This window comes from Lampris incognitus, chromosome 5 (assembly GCF_029633865.1).
Source record: "Lampris incognitus isolate fLamInc1 chromosome 5, fLamInc1.hap2, whole genome shotgun sequence".
NCBI lineage: Eukaryota > Metazoa > Chordata > Actinopteri > Lampriformes > Lampridae > Lampris > Lampris incognitus.
This window is the reverse complement of record NC_079215.1, coordinates 56,026,950-56,044,471: the sequence shown is the minus strand read 5'-3', so window position 1 is coordinate 56,044,471 and position 17,522 is coordinate 56,026,950. Positions and strand designations below refer to the sequence as shown.

At 48.0% G+C, this 17,522-nt stretch overlaps 1 pseudogene; it reads right to left on the bottom strand.

Annotated features, from left to right (window-relative positions):
* The window catches only part of LOC130113054 (potassium voltage-gated channel subfamily KQT member 5-like), a 210,272-nt pseudogene that overhangs the window by 32,007 nt on the left and 160,743 nt on the right, over positions 1-17,522 (bottom strand).

The following is a 17,522-nucleotide window of genomic DNA, read 5'->3' as shown; positions in this document are numbered from 1 at the left end:
CCCCGGATAAAATAAATCACATTTTGTGTTACAATAAACATTTAGGTAAATTTGTCCCTAACCCTAAGAAATTGGTGGGGTTTTTTTTCAATTTTCCCTTCAGACGTCTAGCTGCCACTTTTTGGACGAGCTGGTGATGTAATATTTGCTTCAGAATATTTGCAGGAATCAGATTCAGAATACTTTATTCATCCTCGGGGGAGAAATTGGATAATTGAATAGAGAGTATTACAGGAATCTGGGCCAGAGAAAATAAATACATGGATGCCCATCTTCATGTCATTACAAACCATCAATGCCACTGACAAAATGAGCTGATTTTTGATATGGTTCTTAGATGTAGATCAATCACACTGTTCAATCAATCTCATGATTGATTGAAGTGATTTACGGTTGATTGAACTGATTTGACGACTGATTGAAGTGTTTTGCCTTATTCAGAGAGCAGAATAAATCAATAGGGTGGGTAAATTAGCCATATTTCATATCAAGGTAGTTTCGTGACATCCACCTTTGACGTTTGTCAGGAACTTCTGTAAACAGACTTGTGGTCATTATTCTTCACACATCTCCATTAGCTTCCACATGGTGGTCTCTACTTTCACAAGGCTGGTGTAGTCGTAAGGCTTGATAAGTATATATAACTGCATCAGCTGCATAGCAATGGAAATAGATGTTGTGTTTATGCATTATGTAACCTAAAAGCAGCATTTAAAGAAAGATGTAAATTGGATCCAGGATTTTGCTTGGAGCGCTCCACAAGTGAGGTGGAGTGATGAGGAAGAGTTACCAAACACAACACAGAAACATCTGCCCAATAGATCGGATCTGAAACATTTAAGAGCAAAGCCTGAGACAACAGCCCAATTACTAAGATGATTTATAAGAATTTCATGGTCTGCAACATGTCAAATGCTGCACTGGGATCTAAAAGGCCTAAAATTGGCTGTGTCCCTCCACCTCCTGAAAGGAGATCATTAGGCACTTTAAGAAATGCTATCTAGATCAGAGTGATCAGAGACTTCCCATATTTACCACTTGGAATGACCAATTGGAGGGTGACATTTTTTCCCCAGTAAGAATGTGGTAATTTTGGTAATTCCCATATGACAACAATTGGATTAACCATGCAAAATTATCCCTGCGATTTACGAGAAATGTTTTAACCCAAATCCTCAAAGAAAGCTATTCTCCTATTTTGAACTGCTTTTTGATAAGCATAAATAAAGTTTCCCCCCCTTTTCCTCCCCAATTGTACCCGGCCAATTGCCCCAATCTTCCAAGCCATCCCAGTTGCTTTTCCACCCCCTCTGCCGATCCAGGGAGGACTGCAGACTACCACATGCCTCCTCCGATACATGTGGTGTCGCCAGCCGCTTCTTTTCACCTGACGGTGAGGAGTTTTACCAGGGGGGTGTAGCACGTGGGAGGATCATGCTGTTCCCCCCAATTCCCCAAACAGGTCCCCTAACTGACCAGAGGAGGCGCTAGTGCAGCGATGAGGAGACACATACCCACATCTGGCTTCCCCCCCCCGCAGACACGGCCAATTGTGACTGTAGGGGCGCCCGACCAAGCCGGAGGTAACACGGGGATTTGAACCACCGATCCCCATGTTGGCAGGCTACGGAATAGACCGCTATGCTACCCGGACGCCCCTAAATAAAGTTTCCCAAGATCTCATAAGCAACCTGTAATGTATTGGAGTTCCATTTACACTCAGCCCTTCCACGCTCTCTCTCAAGCAAGCAAGTGTGCTCGTTAAGCCACGGAGGCAGATCTGATTTGGACTTCCTCTTTTAAAATGCCGTGATGGACTCCAGGATCGCCGTGCAACTGTTCTTACAGAGTTTCGCAAGCTCCTTAAGCACATGAACAGAAATGGGGAGAGGTTTTCAGAGAGGGGCTGGGTTAAGGGAACAGTGAAAACCACGACTTTTTGACCAGGTACCCGGCTAGCAGCGGGATCGAGACAGAAGGACCAGACAAGAAGGACCAGACAAGAAGACAGCACAATAAGGCCAGAAGAGCCAATAAGAACCATGGACTTGCTGGAAAGGACATGAATCAGACAACACAACACTATGAAAGTGTCCAGGTATCAGTCCTGTGTCTTTGTAGGGATAACTATTGACACGAGTTGTGAACGTTCAAAGAGAAACTGCCATTAGGTGGTCTCTAAACTACAACGCACATCAACAGTTTTACCTCTAATTAAAAAAACTCCATTAGTCAAATGATAAAAAGTCACCCATAGAGATGAGTGAGCACAATTAAAAAACGTAATTTTCTTTAAATCACCGATACCCCGCCACCTCTACTACTTTCCTCCAAAGGGCCTCAGCCACATCACACTGACCTGACATGTTACCTTGCTTCCTTTCCTTTAAGGTTAAGTGGTTAGCGCTGCCGCCTCACAGCAAGAAGGTCCTGGGTTCGAACCCCGGGGTTGTCCACCCTCGGGGGTCATCCCAGGTCGTCCCCTGTGTGGAGTTTGCATGTTCTCCCCGTGTCTGCGATGGGTTTTCTCCGGGTGCCCTGGTTTCCCCCACCATCAAAAAGACATGCGTGCTAGGGTTAGTACTCCTGTCTGTGCCCCTGACCGAGGCCTGGCAAGCCGACCTGGAGCTGGTCCCCGGGCGCTGCCCACTGCTCCTAGCTACACAGAGAGGAAGAATTTCCCCACGGGGATCAACAGAATATATCCATCCATTATCCAAACTGCTTATCCTGCTCTCAGGGTCACGGGGGATGCTGGGGCCTATCCCAGTAGACACTGGGCGGCAGGTGGGGAGACACCCTGGACAGGCCGCCAGGACATCACACAGGGCCCACACACACACACATACCTAGGGACAATCTAGTATGTCTGATTCACCTGACCTACATGTCTTTGGACTGTGGGAGGAAACCAGGACGGCCCCCAAGGTTGGACTACCCCGGGGCTCGAACCCAGGACCTTCTTGCTGTGAGGCGACTGTGCTAACCGCGCCGCCACCCTCAATAGAATATATAAAAAGAAAGGAAAAGACACCTGAACAATAAACCAGATAGAAGAATCAACTCGGAGAATAACCCAAACTAAATAAACAGATAAGATGGAAGAGCAGTCCCCAAGACCACTCTGGCTTTCCAACCTCAGAGCCAGTCTACCTCATCCATACTGATCTGGATGTGAAATCTGCCCTCAAAACAGACGGGCCCGGTTGTTCATCCGAGCCTCGGGGTCAGCTTTAAGGTCTGCCAGCGTAACCAATCACGTTACTTCATTAACAGCCACCCGTGTCACCCCACGCTGGGCTTTATTACCCCAGCAAGGCCCCCGCCAACAACACCGCAGCTGACATGGTCTGCCAAGGGCATCAACAATAGAAAGTCCTGCACTCCATTTATATGCAGCCTGGCTGCCGCTGCATCGATCAGCTGCGCACACGCACACACACACACACACACACACACACACACACACACACACACACACACAAACACACACACGACAGCGTGACAGAAGTAACCGGCCAGTTGTGTAACGATGGTATATAATTATGCTCTGTTCTATTCACGTGCTGCACATGGTGACATGCAGACACACACACACGCAGAGTTACACACACATTTTACTCGAACAGCACAAACACCACATTCAGCAAAACGAAAACCTCAAAGGACACAAACAACTCGGGGAACTGGACGACCAGACCTTCTCCGAGTCTCCCTGTTATTTCCCCCAAACGAACCCCCGGTTTCGACGGCACGCCGCGTGAAACCCCGCCCACCCTAAAGCGATATTACCCGCTTCACGCCGCCTTCGACGCTCCCCCCCTCATACACAACCTCTTACAATGGACAGCCTGCCCTCTTGGCTGCTCCTCACCTCCTGCTGAACCCCAAACCCCAGATAACTCAACTGACCCAAGGTGGGCCGGCCGGCTAGCTGTAGCTAGCGACCAGCACGTCCCAGCTAGCGTTTTGGCCAGAAAAAAATTTGAAAGCTACCTATAGCAGTCGGGCTACCTTGCTAGGTGTAACCCTAACCCTAACCCTAACCCTATCCCTATACCCTAACCCGTATAGGGATAGGGTTAGGGTTAGGGTATGGTTAGGGTCAGGGTTAGGCTTAAGCTAGCCGGCGTAGCCGGCTAGCTTAAGCCTAACCCTGACCCTACGAAACTGTGCCACGGCTGACCCTCGGTGGGGAGCAGAAGGGGGGGGGGCAGCAGCGCCATGAAAAACTCACTTTACAAGACTTGCTGGGGTGCAAACGTGACCCGCTGGCCTAATCACACCCCTCCTTCCAGTACCCCCCGTGTGTGTGTGTGTGTGTGTGTGTGTGTATACACAGGTGTGTGTGGGGGTGCATTTCTGTGTGAGCGCATGATGTTGCAGATCTGATCCCACATGCAGAGTCCCAGCCTGCCTTGCTCTATGGCAGGACAGTGCATACCTCCCTGTGCAGCCTCTGGGCCCGGAACATTCCTGCTAACACACTCACACTGCTGCCGTCGCCCCCTGTAGGAGAGTCAGGTCAGACTGAATGAGTTTTAAAATTTTTTATTTTGATATACTTGAATGATCCCTGTAGGGAAATTACTCTCTGCATTTAACCCATCCTAGCTGTGCGGCTCGGAGCCGCCGTGCAGCACCTGGGGAGCAAATCCAGTTGGTCTTGCCAGGCCTCGGTCAGGGGCACAGACAGGAAGTATTAACCCCAACATGCATGTCTTTCTGATGGTGGGGGAAACCCAAGCACCGGGAGAAAACCCACCGCAGACACGAGGAGAGCATGCAAACTCCACACAGAGGCCAGCCTGGGATGACCCCCAAGGTTGGACTACCCCGGGGTTCGAACCCAGGACCTTCTTGCTGTGGGGCGACAAGCGCTAAGGGGGCGCCACAGCGGATCATCCGTTTCCATCTCTTCCTGTCCTCTGCATCTTCCTCTGTCACACCAGCCACCTGCATGTCCTCCCTCCCGTTACTTTGGACAGCTGACCCCAAGTATTTAAACTCAGATGCCTTTGTCACCTCCACTCCTTGTGTCCTCCCCATTCCTCTGTCCTCCCTCTCATTCAACTCACAAACTCGAGAGTTGAATCACAATTCAGCTCTTAAAGGACGTGACTTACTGAAAACAGACCCGGCCAGGCCCTGATACCTCTAATGGACTAAATGAATGGATTTGTGTTTCAGGAACTGTGGCAGTCTCTCCCAGGTTGCCACCCGGCTTACACTAGAGTATGACTGCCGAAAATATGAAACCTGTTCTGTGAAAAGAAATCATCAGTACACAATTAAAGATACACTATTATTTAGTAATATACCATAGTATCTATTACTATCTATTATTACGATCTCACTATCTATTATTTAGTAATATACCATAGTATCTATTACTATCTATTATTACGATCTCACTATCTATTATATTTAGTAATATACCATAGTATCTATTACTATCTATTATTACGATCTCACTATCTATTATATTTAGTAATATACCATAGTATCTATTACTATCTATTATTACGATCTCACTATCTATTATATTTAGTAATATACCATAGTATCTATTACTATCTATTATTACGATCTCACTATCTATTATTTAGTAATATAGTATAGTATATTACTAAATATACTATATTTAGTAATGTACTATAGAATCTATTACTATATTACTAAATATACTATATTTAGTAATATACTATAGTATCTATTACTATCTATTATTATGATCTCACCATCTATTATTTAGTAATATACTATAGTATATTACTATCTATTATTACGATCTCACTATCTATTATTTAGTAATATACTATAGTATATTACTATCTATTATTACTATCTCTCTATCTATTATTTAGTAACATAGTATAGTATATAACTAAATAATAGATGGTGATTTTTTTCTACATTGGATATACAGGATTTGTTCTGGCCTCGGCAAAGGAAATAATGAATGCTCTCAACAGGGAGACCCGACAACATATTAGGATGATTATATGATATTACGCCACATCCTCACAGGGGTGGAGGACTTCTTCTGACATGCTTGCTGCGGGCCAGCCCCGTTGAATCATGGGAAACTGAGCAAACTGAGCAGCCGGAGCCATCGGCTGAGGCTTGTCGGCAGATGCGTTTGGTTCTGAGGCCCCAGGGGGGAGAGCCCGTATTGAAGGATGTGGTCTTAATGATCTTTAAATGACCCAACTGGATAAATCACCTACTTAGACCGCTCAAGGTCAAAGGTCGGTTCCAGTCTGGTGTAATTTATGAGCCGATCCTGGAAACCCGGGGACTCTCACGCATGAATACGGACATGCTGTGATATACTTTGAGCAGCCATGCATCACACCTGCATGTACACACACACACACACACACACACACACACACACACACACACACATTGAATTCTGAGTCCCTTTACAGCAGAAGTATAAAGGAAGAAATGAAAGACCCATCAAGGGTCCTCAAAAAGCAAGAAAGTAGACATGTCAGTAGCACATCACAGTAGGAGACAGGAGGGGGGGGTGGCGATGGCGAACGGGGCGGGGCTAAAAAAAAAGCATTCTGGATATTAAAGCAAATACCTGACCTTCAGTATTCCCCCCCCCTTTTTTTTTCTCCCATTTGTATCCGGCCACTTACCCCACTCTTCCGAGCCGTCCCGGTCTCTGCCCCACCCCCTCTGCTGACCCGAGGAGGGCTGCAGACTACCACGTGCCCCGTCCGATACATGTGGAGTCGCCAGCCGCTTCTTTTCTCCTTACAGTGAGGAGTTTCGCCAGGAGGATCACACTATTCCCCCCTCTTCACCCCCGAACAGGCGCCCCGACCGACCAGAGGAGGCGCTAGTGCAGCGACCAGGACACATACCCACATGCGGCTTCCCACCCGCAGACACGGCCAGTTGTGTCTGTAGGGACGCCCGACCAAGCCGGAGGTAACGCGGGGATTCGAACAGGCGATCCCTGTGTTGGTAGGACGCCAGCTTCAGAAAAATGTGTGAGGGTGTGAAAATGAGAAGATGATCAACGTCCTATCAGAACTATAACAGCTTCCCGTCAGAAGCCTGAGTCCAGGCCTGAGTCCACGAGTCCGGGGTCAGCCAGTCTGCTTCGGTGGTGGTGCTACAGGACATGTTTCCTGCAGCGGGGGAGGGGAGGGGGGCCTGGCCGGCTTTCCAGACTTCTCCACGTGAACGTGGTTGACTGGTGTGTTTGGTTGCCCTCTCCATCCCCTGAACATGTTGTGCTGCTGGGGCCTTGACAGTAGCGGAGCGGAGTTCGAGGGTCGGGGGCTGAGGAAGCCAGGTTTAAAGGACCGGCTGAACTGGCAAGACAAGAAGAAACATGAACACATCACAAAGAAAAGAGGTTCCCGCAGGGGAACAAGACCACGAGTGATGAGGGAATTTCCACGGAGGCTCAAAGCACCAAAATCTGAGTTTATGAAAAGAAGAAGAAGAAAAAAAAATAATGTACTCGGGTTTTCTTTTGTACGTTGCCTCCTGCGTAAAGCTCTTGAACTTTAACCTTCTTCCCCCCTTTCATTGTCTTCCTTTATCTCCCCTTAAGAGTCCGCCTCTCTGTCTCGCTCTCTCTAGCCGGTCTGTGGCGTGACGATGCGGCCTCGCATGACCATTAATCCTGCCCGCTCTCCTTCTGAAGCAAATCCTCGTTCCGTCCAGGTACGAACAGAGAGATGTGACCCTGAATGCTGACAGGATAATAACCCAGTTCCCCACAGACCAGCCCACAACGAGCCGCGCCGGGACACCGCAAGCCTCTGACTTCTCAGGCCAGCGTGGACGAACACACCAAAGACCAGCCTCGCTATTCACGCCCCTGTTCAAGTCCTCAAGTCTGCGTACTGACATGGTGAGATGCATCAACGCTTTGAAATGAAATCTATTTTGATGTCAGGGACGTACACTACTACACTTTGTATTGAAATAGGGAAGGACCCTACAGTCTGGGAAAAGAAAGAGAGAGTTAAAGTGACCAAAAAAAGGATTTTATAACAAGATTTTTTCATTTTTTGGGGGATCCCCCCCCATCTTTTCACCCCAATTATACTTGGTCGACTACCCCACTCTTCCGAGTTGTCCCAGCCGCTGCTCCACCCCCTCTGCCGACCCGGGGAGGGCTGCAGACTACTGCGTGCCTCCTCCGATACATGTGGAGTTGCCAGCTGCTTCTTTTCACCTGACGGTGAGGCGTTTCGCCGGGGGGACGTAGCGCGTGGGAAAGTCACACTATTCCCCCCCCCGAACAAGTGCCCTGACCGACCAGAGGAGGTGCTAGTGCAGCGACCAGGACACATACCCACATCCGGCTTCCCACCCACAGACACGGCCAGTTGTGTCTGTAGGGACGCCCGACCAGGCCGGAGGTAACGCGGGGATTCGATCTGGCGATCCCCGTGTTGGCAGGCAACGGAATAGACCGCCACGCCACCCGGACGCCCCCTTTATAACAAGATTTGACAATATCATTTGTGCCGATGAAATACCAAATGTACTTTCACTAAACAAACAAGGTCCCACTCACCAATGACACAGAAGGGCTTCCTGGCGAAGCGGAGTCGTCCCTGCCATCCTCTGTAGCGACAGCAGCATCCAGCAGACCACACCCGGATGATGTACTCCAGTCCAAACACCACAATCATCACAAACTCCTACAGGAAGGTCAGACAAGCCGGTGACTACAACAGTATGTGTTTTTCACCAAAGCACAATGATGGCCAGTTAACAGCTGCTGCTGATGTGGTCCTCATGGCAAAGCTGTCCCCACTGGCCATCAATATCTAATACTGTCCATATCCAATGCAAGAGGATTCCCTGTCGAGAGAGTTATGATCTACAGCACAATGTTTTGTTATGTAACCCTCACTTGGATAAGGATAGAAGTTGTCAGTTTGGTTCATGGTTTGTCAGTGCCTGTGGTGGTTTAGCAGGCCACATGACGACCACCTATAACTGCAAATAAGAGGGCCATTAGCTGGCAAGCCAGGAACATCTGCAGGATCAAAAAGCTTTGGGCTTAAAGCCAAATAGGTGTAATCATTGGTAATCACGGGTATTTTTAAATCATTATGAGAGAATGTTTATCGTCATTTCTTAATAAGCGGTTATCAAGGGAGTATCATTTCCCACAAATGCACCGAAGTGCATTTGTGCATTTGTGTCTGAAAGCCAGACACCTACAACGTGTCTGGCTTTCAACCTCCTATACAAAACGCGCTATGCTATCTTTGGCATTTTGTCATGATTTACATTAAGCGTAGTCTCACCACCAGAGAAGTCGTGGGGTGATATCTTTGATCATGGAATGAAATTATCATCAGCTGATTAGGAATTTGTCAGCCTAATTAAAAAAGTTGATTAGTTGGCGGCACGGTGGCGCCACAGCAAGAAGGTCCTGGGTTCAAGCCCCGGGGTAGTCCAACCTTGGTGGGTCGTCCCGGGTTGTCCTCTGTGTGGAGTTTGCATGTTCTCCCTGTGTCTGTGTGGGTTTCCTCCGGGGGCTCCGGTTTCCTCCCACAGTCCAAACACATGTAAGTCAGGTGAATCGGCCGTACTAGATTGTCTCTAGGTATGAATGTGTGTGTGTGGGGGTGTCGGCCCTTTGATGGCCTGGCGGACTGTCCAGGGTGTCTCCCCGCCTGCCGCCCAATGACTGCTGGAATAGGCTCCAGCATTCCCGTGACCCTGAGAGCAGGATAAGCGGTTCAGATAATGGATGGATGGATGGATAGTTGTGAGTTTAGCAACTGACCAGAACACGAAGTACCTCTTAAACCACTGCTAACAGTGTTAATGATGACTACATAATTGTGGAGAATGTATAGGTTTACAAGCTCAATTTCTTCTTGGTACATCACATATGTTTGCAACTAACCAAGCTATAACATGAAATTAAGCACAATGCTGAGAAAAGACAATATTAACATTTGTTAATGACCACAGAGTACAGCAGCAGAGGTGGTTACCAATATCAATGACTAATGCTATTTAATGATAAAGTACTACTACTGCCATTACCACTACTGGCTGCTCCCATCAGGGATCGCCACAGCGGATCATCCGTTTCAATCTCTTCCTTTTGACGACAGGCATGCTGCAAGTCCATGAATACTGGGATGGCATCGAGCAGTTTACCTGTGCCTCCATCCATAGGGTTAGTTGTTGTGTCAGGAAGGGCATCCGACGTAAAATTTTGCCAAATCAGTAAGCAGATTTACAAGCTCATACCGGATCAGTTGAGGCTCCATACGGGATTGGTCGAGGCCCGGGTTAACAATGAACGCCATTGGTGCTGTGCCCTCACAGGGTGCTGATGGAAACCATAAAATCCTCTGTGGTGACCCTTGAGAAACAGGGAACAAGCCGAAAGAAGAAGAACGCAATTTGACGATAAACTACTACTACTACTTTTGGCTGCTCCCATTATGGGTCGCCACAGCGAATCTTCCATTTCCATCTCTTCTGGTCCTCTGCATCTTCCTCTGTCACGCCAGCCACCTGCATGTCCTCCCTCACCACATCCATAAACCTCCTCTTTGAACTTCCTCTTTTCCTCTTACCTGGAAGCTCCATATTCAGCATCCTTCTCCCAATATACCCAGGATCTGTGCCATTGTCATTAAACGATAAACTGTAAACTGAAATAACATTTTACTCATTTGTCAATGTCAAAGTCTCTTTCCTTCTTTTCTCATGCCTGCTCACAAACCATTCGCATTTTTCAAACAAAATAAAACTTGATCGAAGTATCTTGATTCATTAAAGTACCACCTTGATGATCTTATTCACGTCTTCAAACCACCATTTTGTGTTGATCTGGTGAGAAGGCTCTGCAATATTCTCCTTTAATATTGGATATATTGTTTGTTCACAATTTTTGTATTATATTTCTTTAATGCAGGGTCATCACACTATCCATCAATAACTTAAGGTGTACTGTCTTTCCTTCTTCTCGCTTACTGAGCAAGGGCACTGGCAGCAAGTGTCAACACCTTCCTTACGTTACGACTCTGAACAGCGGTCTGTGTGTTAGGGTGGAGATTTGAGACTTCAGCATCCGTGTTTGGATTGACATGCTCAAAGATGTTAGGTTCTAGGAGCACTGGAGAAGTAGGTGTTCGCACTGAGTGCCTTGTGAGCACTCCCCAAACAGGCATTGCCCATAACCACCCATTTTTGGTCGAGTCTGTGGGGGTAGGGCGCATCTGGAGGACCACTGACATGTTTATGAACCTTGTGGAGTCTGATGACATTGCAGCCAAGCAGGACCATGATGGGAGCATTGGGCGCCAGTTCTGGATTGAGGTGAGCTACTGGTTTCAGGTGAGGATGGAAGAAGGCAGCACTGGGTGTTGGAATCTCTATTCTGTTTACCGGTATCTCATTGCATTCCAGCAGTCTTGGTAGAGGTTGAGCTGTTTTACCATCCAGTTACTCTATGTAGTAGTTGGAGGCTGTCCTGCCCACGTTCTCAGTCACGCCTGAGCAGGTCTTTAGAGTATGATGCAGTGGGGTCTTGGATGTTGAAGGTGTCAAGGAATTCAGAGCGAGCAAAAGATCTATTGCTTTGTTAATCCAGGATAACGTATACCTTCATCACCTTGTCATGGTGTCCTCCAGGATAAAGTTTGGCTAAGAGAATCTTTGAGTAGGACCTATCCGTGAGATCTCCTCCACAGACTTGTGTGCACTGACTTGTCACCACTGGGGTTGGTGTGGGGTCTGGCTCCCCACCATGCTCTGAAGAGGGGCTTGTCTTGTTGACCCATGGTGCTGGTCCTGGATGGAGGGCAGAGGAGTGTCTGTCACTATCACAGCCAGTGCATTTCACAGTGCATTGGCACTCTCTGGCAGTGTGTGATGTGGAGATACAACACTTAAAACAGATGCTGTTCTCTTTGAGGAAGTTCTTTCATTCCTCTTATCCAGAAAGGGCCAGTATGGGTGAAGGTTTTTGTTCCAACCAAGCAGTTACACACCTGATCCCACTAATCAACCAGTAGAGTCTTTGCTGAAGAACTTGATTAGGAGACATTGGAAAATGGTAGATTGCTCCCTCTGGGTTGGGGATGAGTTGTTGCCTCAAGTGAAGGAGTTCAAGTATCTCGGGGGTCTTGTTCATGAGTGAGGGTAGGATGGAGGGGGAGACTGACAGGTGGCTTGATAGGCGGCTTGGCAGACAGGCAGCATTAGCAGTAATACGAACATTGTACCGGACCGTTGTGGCGAAGAAGGAGCTGAGCCGGAAGGCAAAGCTCTCAATTTACCAGTCAGTCTTCATTCCAATCCTCACCTATGGTCATGAGCTTTGAGTAGTGACCAAAAGATTGAGATCGCAGATACAAGCGGCTGAAATGAGTTTCCTCCATAGGGTGTCTGGTGCTCACCCTTAGAGATAGGGTGAGGAGCTTGGATGTCTGGAGGGAGCTTGGAGTAGAGCCGCTGCTCCTTCGCATCGAAAGGAGCCAGTTGAGATGGTTCGGGCATCTGATTAGGAGCCCCCTGAGTGCCTTCCTTTGGAGGTTTACCAGGCACAGCCAACTGGGAGGAGACCCCAGGGTAGACCCAGGACTCGCTGGAGGGACTACATGTCTAATCTGGCCTGGGAATGTCTTAGGATCCCCCAGGAGGAGCTGGAGGGCATTGCTGGGGAGAGGGATGCCTGGAGTGCCCTACTTAGCTTGCTGGCACCGCGACCCGATCCCGGAAAAGCAGCTGAAGATGAGATGAGATGACATGGGTGTGTAATTGCTTGGTTGGAACAGAAACCTTCACCCACACTGGCCCTTTCTGGATAAGATTGCCCACCCCTGCGCTATAGGTTTCGCACGAAATGCACTGTATTTTTGCAGAGAATGTGGCTTTTTGTGGATATGACATCTCTTATCAGGATCATCTGCTTCCTTTCTGTGTCTGTCTTGTCTTTCTGTGTCTGGACAGAGACCTCCTTCGACCTGCTGGCTTTCCATGGGGGCATTTCCGGTTCACTGGAATCTGTTTGGCCTGTGAGTTTGAAGCTGGGGTCATTTATGATCCGTGCTTGCTGGTGGAGGAAGGTGACAAAGACAGAAAAGGGGGGAAATGCAACATGATGTTGCTGTTTGTAGCTGGATCTGTGACACAGCCATTTTTCCTGTAGGCCATATGATAGCTTTTTGAGCTATTGGGTTGACACCTCTGACCAAGATAGGAGAGGCCAGGAAGATCTCCCTCGGCTTTGGTGGCATCTAACTCCATCAGTACATCACGGAGATTCCTCAGTTTAGAGTAATCTTTGTTGCTAATTTTGGGGAAGCCATCTAGTTTCTGCAACAAAGCTGTCTCCGTTGCCTCAGTGGAGCCTAACACTCATCCAGTCTGCTCCATAACATCTTCAGCCCCTTTTGCTGGCTGGTTTATGTGGACAGGTCTAATGCGCTTAGCATGCTCAGCTGATTCTTTTCCCAGCCATTTAACAAGAAGATCCATTTCTTCATTGTATGTTAGATCCAGGCCTCTTACTGCATTCAGGGAGGAACACCGCCAAGCTCTCTAGCTCTCTGGCTGGTTGTTAAATTGGAGCTGCCCAGTTGTGACGAGCTCACGTCATGCTAGAAATCTCACAAAGTCTGTCATGTGGAAATCAGTTGCATAAGTGGGTTGCAGAGCATAACCATGAGGGCGAAAAGGCATAACATTAATGTTGCTATGGGGAAAATTATGCATTGGGTGGCCATGTGGAGACGGCAGCCGATGTTCTTCATCCTCATCATTGAAAGTTACACTGTGAGGACACTGGCTGCATTGAGCTGGGGTGTGATCCACGTCTGGAGTGAAAAAAAGGTTTCAGAGACTTACATTTACTTGGAGCGTGAGAGGGAGTATCATGAACGTGAGTATTAGCAGCGGGGGGATAACACTCTCAGTATTAAGACATGGGTCATGTACAGACTGGACTATAGGTGGCTCTGTGTGTGGCCGCTCTGTCTCGATTTAAAAGGCTGGCTCCTCCTCTTGGGCTAACCTCCTTTCTTCGCACACTTTAGTTTGCTCCTTCACATAATCTTGTGCTCATTGAGCAGAGTCAAATGGCGTTGATGTGAATAGGATTTTACAGCTGTGTCTTTCCTCACTGGTAGCGACTGCTGCCTCCAACACCCCGGCCTTGCCACAGCTACAGCAATTTCCTTTTCTATGGCCAGCATCTCTATTGCAGCCTCCACTTGAGCTTTCTCCATTCTCATTCTGATCTCCTTCTCAGTACACACCAAGCGTGTCTTGGCAGCTTCAGCTTTAGCCCTGGCTGCTGCGGCAGCAGTGCTAGTGGATGATGAACCAGGGTGTAAAAGACCTAGTTTTCAGAGCACTTAAGTTTTCTCCGTTATGCAGGTAGGTTAATTTCACAATATATGTGTATATTTTCAGCCACTGCAGTTGTTGATGTGTGATGCCAATTACCACAATCTCATGAACTGCGCTGCTGGCAGCAAGTGTCAACACGTTCCTTATATTATGAGTCTGAAGACCATTAGTGTTGTAGTTTTAACAATGTTGGAAGCTGTGAAACTACAAATAAAAACATAAATCTCTTACTACTAGAACGTACTCATTAATAGTCCTTTACATGAACAAGTTGTTCACTGCAGCACTAAATAACATGAAAGCTAGCCTAACACTAGCAGTGCACAGTAAATTAACTTGGATTACAGAGCACCCATGTGGTCCCTCGTGTTCTAATTAACTGAACAATATGGTGACTAAATGGCACAAACTTAACGAATATCTAAATATAAGTGAAGATAAGTATCAAACTAAGAATATACATACAGACGATGCCACGAAAGACAAAAGATGAAAGCAGATGTAAATGGATTGAGAAGGCCGTCAACATGTCATCTCAACGTAAATAAACATACTTCCTGGTTGTTTAACTTCCTGTGCCATGACGCCTGAAACTGTATGCAAACTGCATTACTAGAACCCACCATTAGGTGGCGGAAAAGTATTAAATGTTACGACTGTAACCGCACATAAGGGATGACTGAAAATTTGAGAAGGGGATGCAGAGACTGTTTGAATTTTACCTCCCGCACTCATCCATCAATCCATCCATTATTCGAACCGCTTATCCTTCACTTAAACCGCTTAACCACGTGGTGTGGGGAGATGGCGGCGCGAATTCACGTTTGCGGCGGCCTCACCCAGTACCGTTGTGGGAAGATGGCGGCACAAATTCACATTTGCGGCGGCCTCACCCAGTACCGTTGATGCAGCGTCTTTGTCCAAATCTAAGGTTTTGTCTTCATTTGTTGGTTGGTAGAGCTGGCGCTGGGACCGCAGCCTTGCCCGGAGCTGCACCAGAGGAGGTAACACCGAGGGCGGTCTGACAGGATGCGGAAGCGGGGCAGGCTAAGCTAGCTGCTAGCCCACGCAGACCGGCAGTTGCGATAACACCGAAGGCGGTTTGGCGGCGGCCTCACCTGGCGTTGACTGTGGTGTTTTTGATGTCGTCGTGTGGAGTGGGGGGAAGGTGTGTCAAGGGTGTCTGGCTGGGAGAGCTGGTGCTGGACCGGCTGGGAGGGCTTAGTCTGCTTCGTCCGGTTGCCATAGGGACCATGGTGCCTGTCTGGAGCTGTGCCCGAGGAGGAAACACGCTAGGCTAACTGCTAGCCCATGCAGACTGGCGGTTCCAACAGTCATCCTGCCTGGCGTTTGCTCCCTTGGACACTGATTTTTTTTTAATTTTTAAAATTTTAGTTTGGATTTATGTGTTAGTTTGAACATGTGTGTTCTAATAGTTCTTGATTGTGTTTTTGTGTGTATGTTGCACTGCTGTGGGCTGGAGGAAACAGCATTTCGTTTCATTTCATGTGCGAAAGTACATGAGGTGAAATGACAAATAAAGTGTACTTGATTCCTTCTCAGGGTCGCAGGGGTGCTGGAGCCTATCCCAGCAGTCATTGGGCAGCAGGTGGGGAGACACCCTGGACAGGCCGCCAGGCCACCCCACATGGCCGATTCACCTGCCCTGCATGTCTTTGGACTGTGGGGGGAAACCGGAGCCCCTGGAGGAAACCCACAAAGACACGGGGAGAACATGCAAACTCCACACAGAGGACGACCCGGGACGACCTCCAAGGTTGGACTACCCCGGGGCTCGAACCCAGGACTTTCTTGCTGTGAGGCGACCGTGCTAACCACTGCGCCACCGTGCCGCCCCTTAATGTAATGTACACCATGAAACCCTGAACCATCCCACTGACCACTCCAAACCCAGACTGGAACATACTGTTTGCAGAATCATGTTTACATTGCATTTCAAAATCTAAACATTGGGTTACTCTTAACCAGAGTGTTTTAACAGCGAGTGCAACAGCAGAACAAGCTTCAATCTCCATCAATTCTGACAACCAACAGCCATGATAACAGGGCTGGAGTCACAACACTCTTGACAACCGACGTGAGCAGAAAACTACATGTAACCAGCCCTAGGATCCTGTTGAACAGTCTTACCAGGATGAGCAGGCAGTAAGAGGAGAAGTCCTGATGAGCCGGGATGGTTGAGAAGACAGAAAGGACCAAGCAGCTGAAGACCAAGATGAACCTAAAGGACAAAAAACAAACAAATAAATAACGCGTGAAAACCAGTAGATCCTCCCATGTGCTACATCCCCCTGGTGAAACTCCTCACTGTCAGGTGAAAAGGATCGGCCGGCGACTCCACATGCATCAGAAGAGGCCTGTGGTGGTCTGCAGCCCTCCCCGGATCGGCAGAGGGGGTGCAGCAGCGACCGGGAAGAGTGGGGTAATCGGCCGGGTACAATTGGTGGAGAAAATACATCAAATAAAATAGAATAAAATAACAATACCTGTGATTATAGTGTGAGCTTCTCCTTCATAAGGAAAGGAGAAATATGCTGGGCTTTTCAAGGGTTCGAGGGCCGAACATGAATCTATTCTTGCTCGTTTTACCGTTTTAACTCTGACACTCGACGCAGCAACCCACAGCCACTTGATACCCCGACTAAAGGGAAACCAGTTGCTGAGAGTGTTACAGGACCGGGTGCTTGAAGAACAACTATTTTTATCCTACTTCCTGACACATCACATTATTTACGCTTGTCTGTGCGGCATAATGTTTTAGGAAACAAACAGTAAGCCGCGGCCGTTGGACGACAACACACCACGGCGGCCGACCACTTCCACGCGTTTGACCAGTCTCCCCTCAGACACAACACAGCCCCTCGGCTTCATATCCATGACACACTTTATTTTTCCATCACATAAACCTGAAATATGAGGTGAGCGATTCAACTTTCAGAGATGAATAATTGCCCGAAACCCGAGCGCGGGCTTCAGAGTTATGGTGGCCCTTCACTCTAAACAATTACGGCACATCTGTGCTGGATTACCGCTGATCTCCTTTTAGGGCCGCTGAAGGAGAAAGACCGGTCTGCAGCTTGTACTCTATTTCTTCTTCACCTTCATCCCCCCCCCCCCAAAAAAAAGGG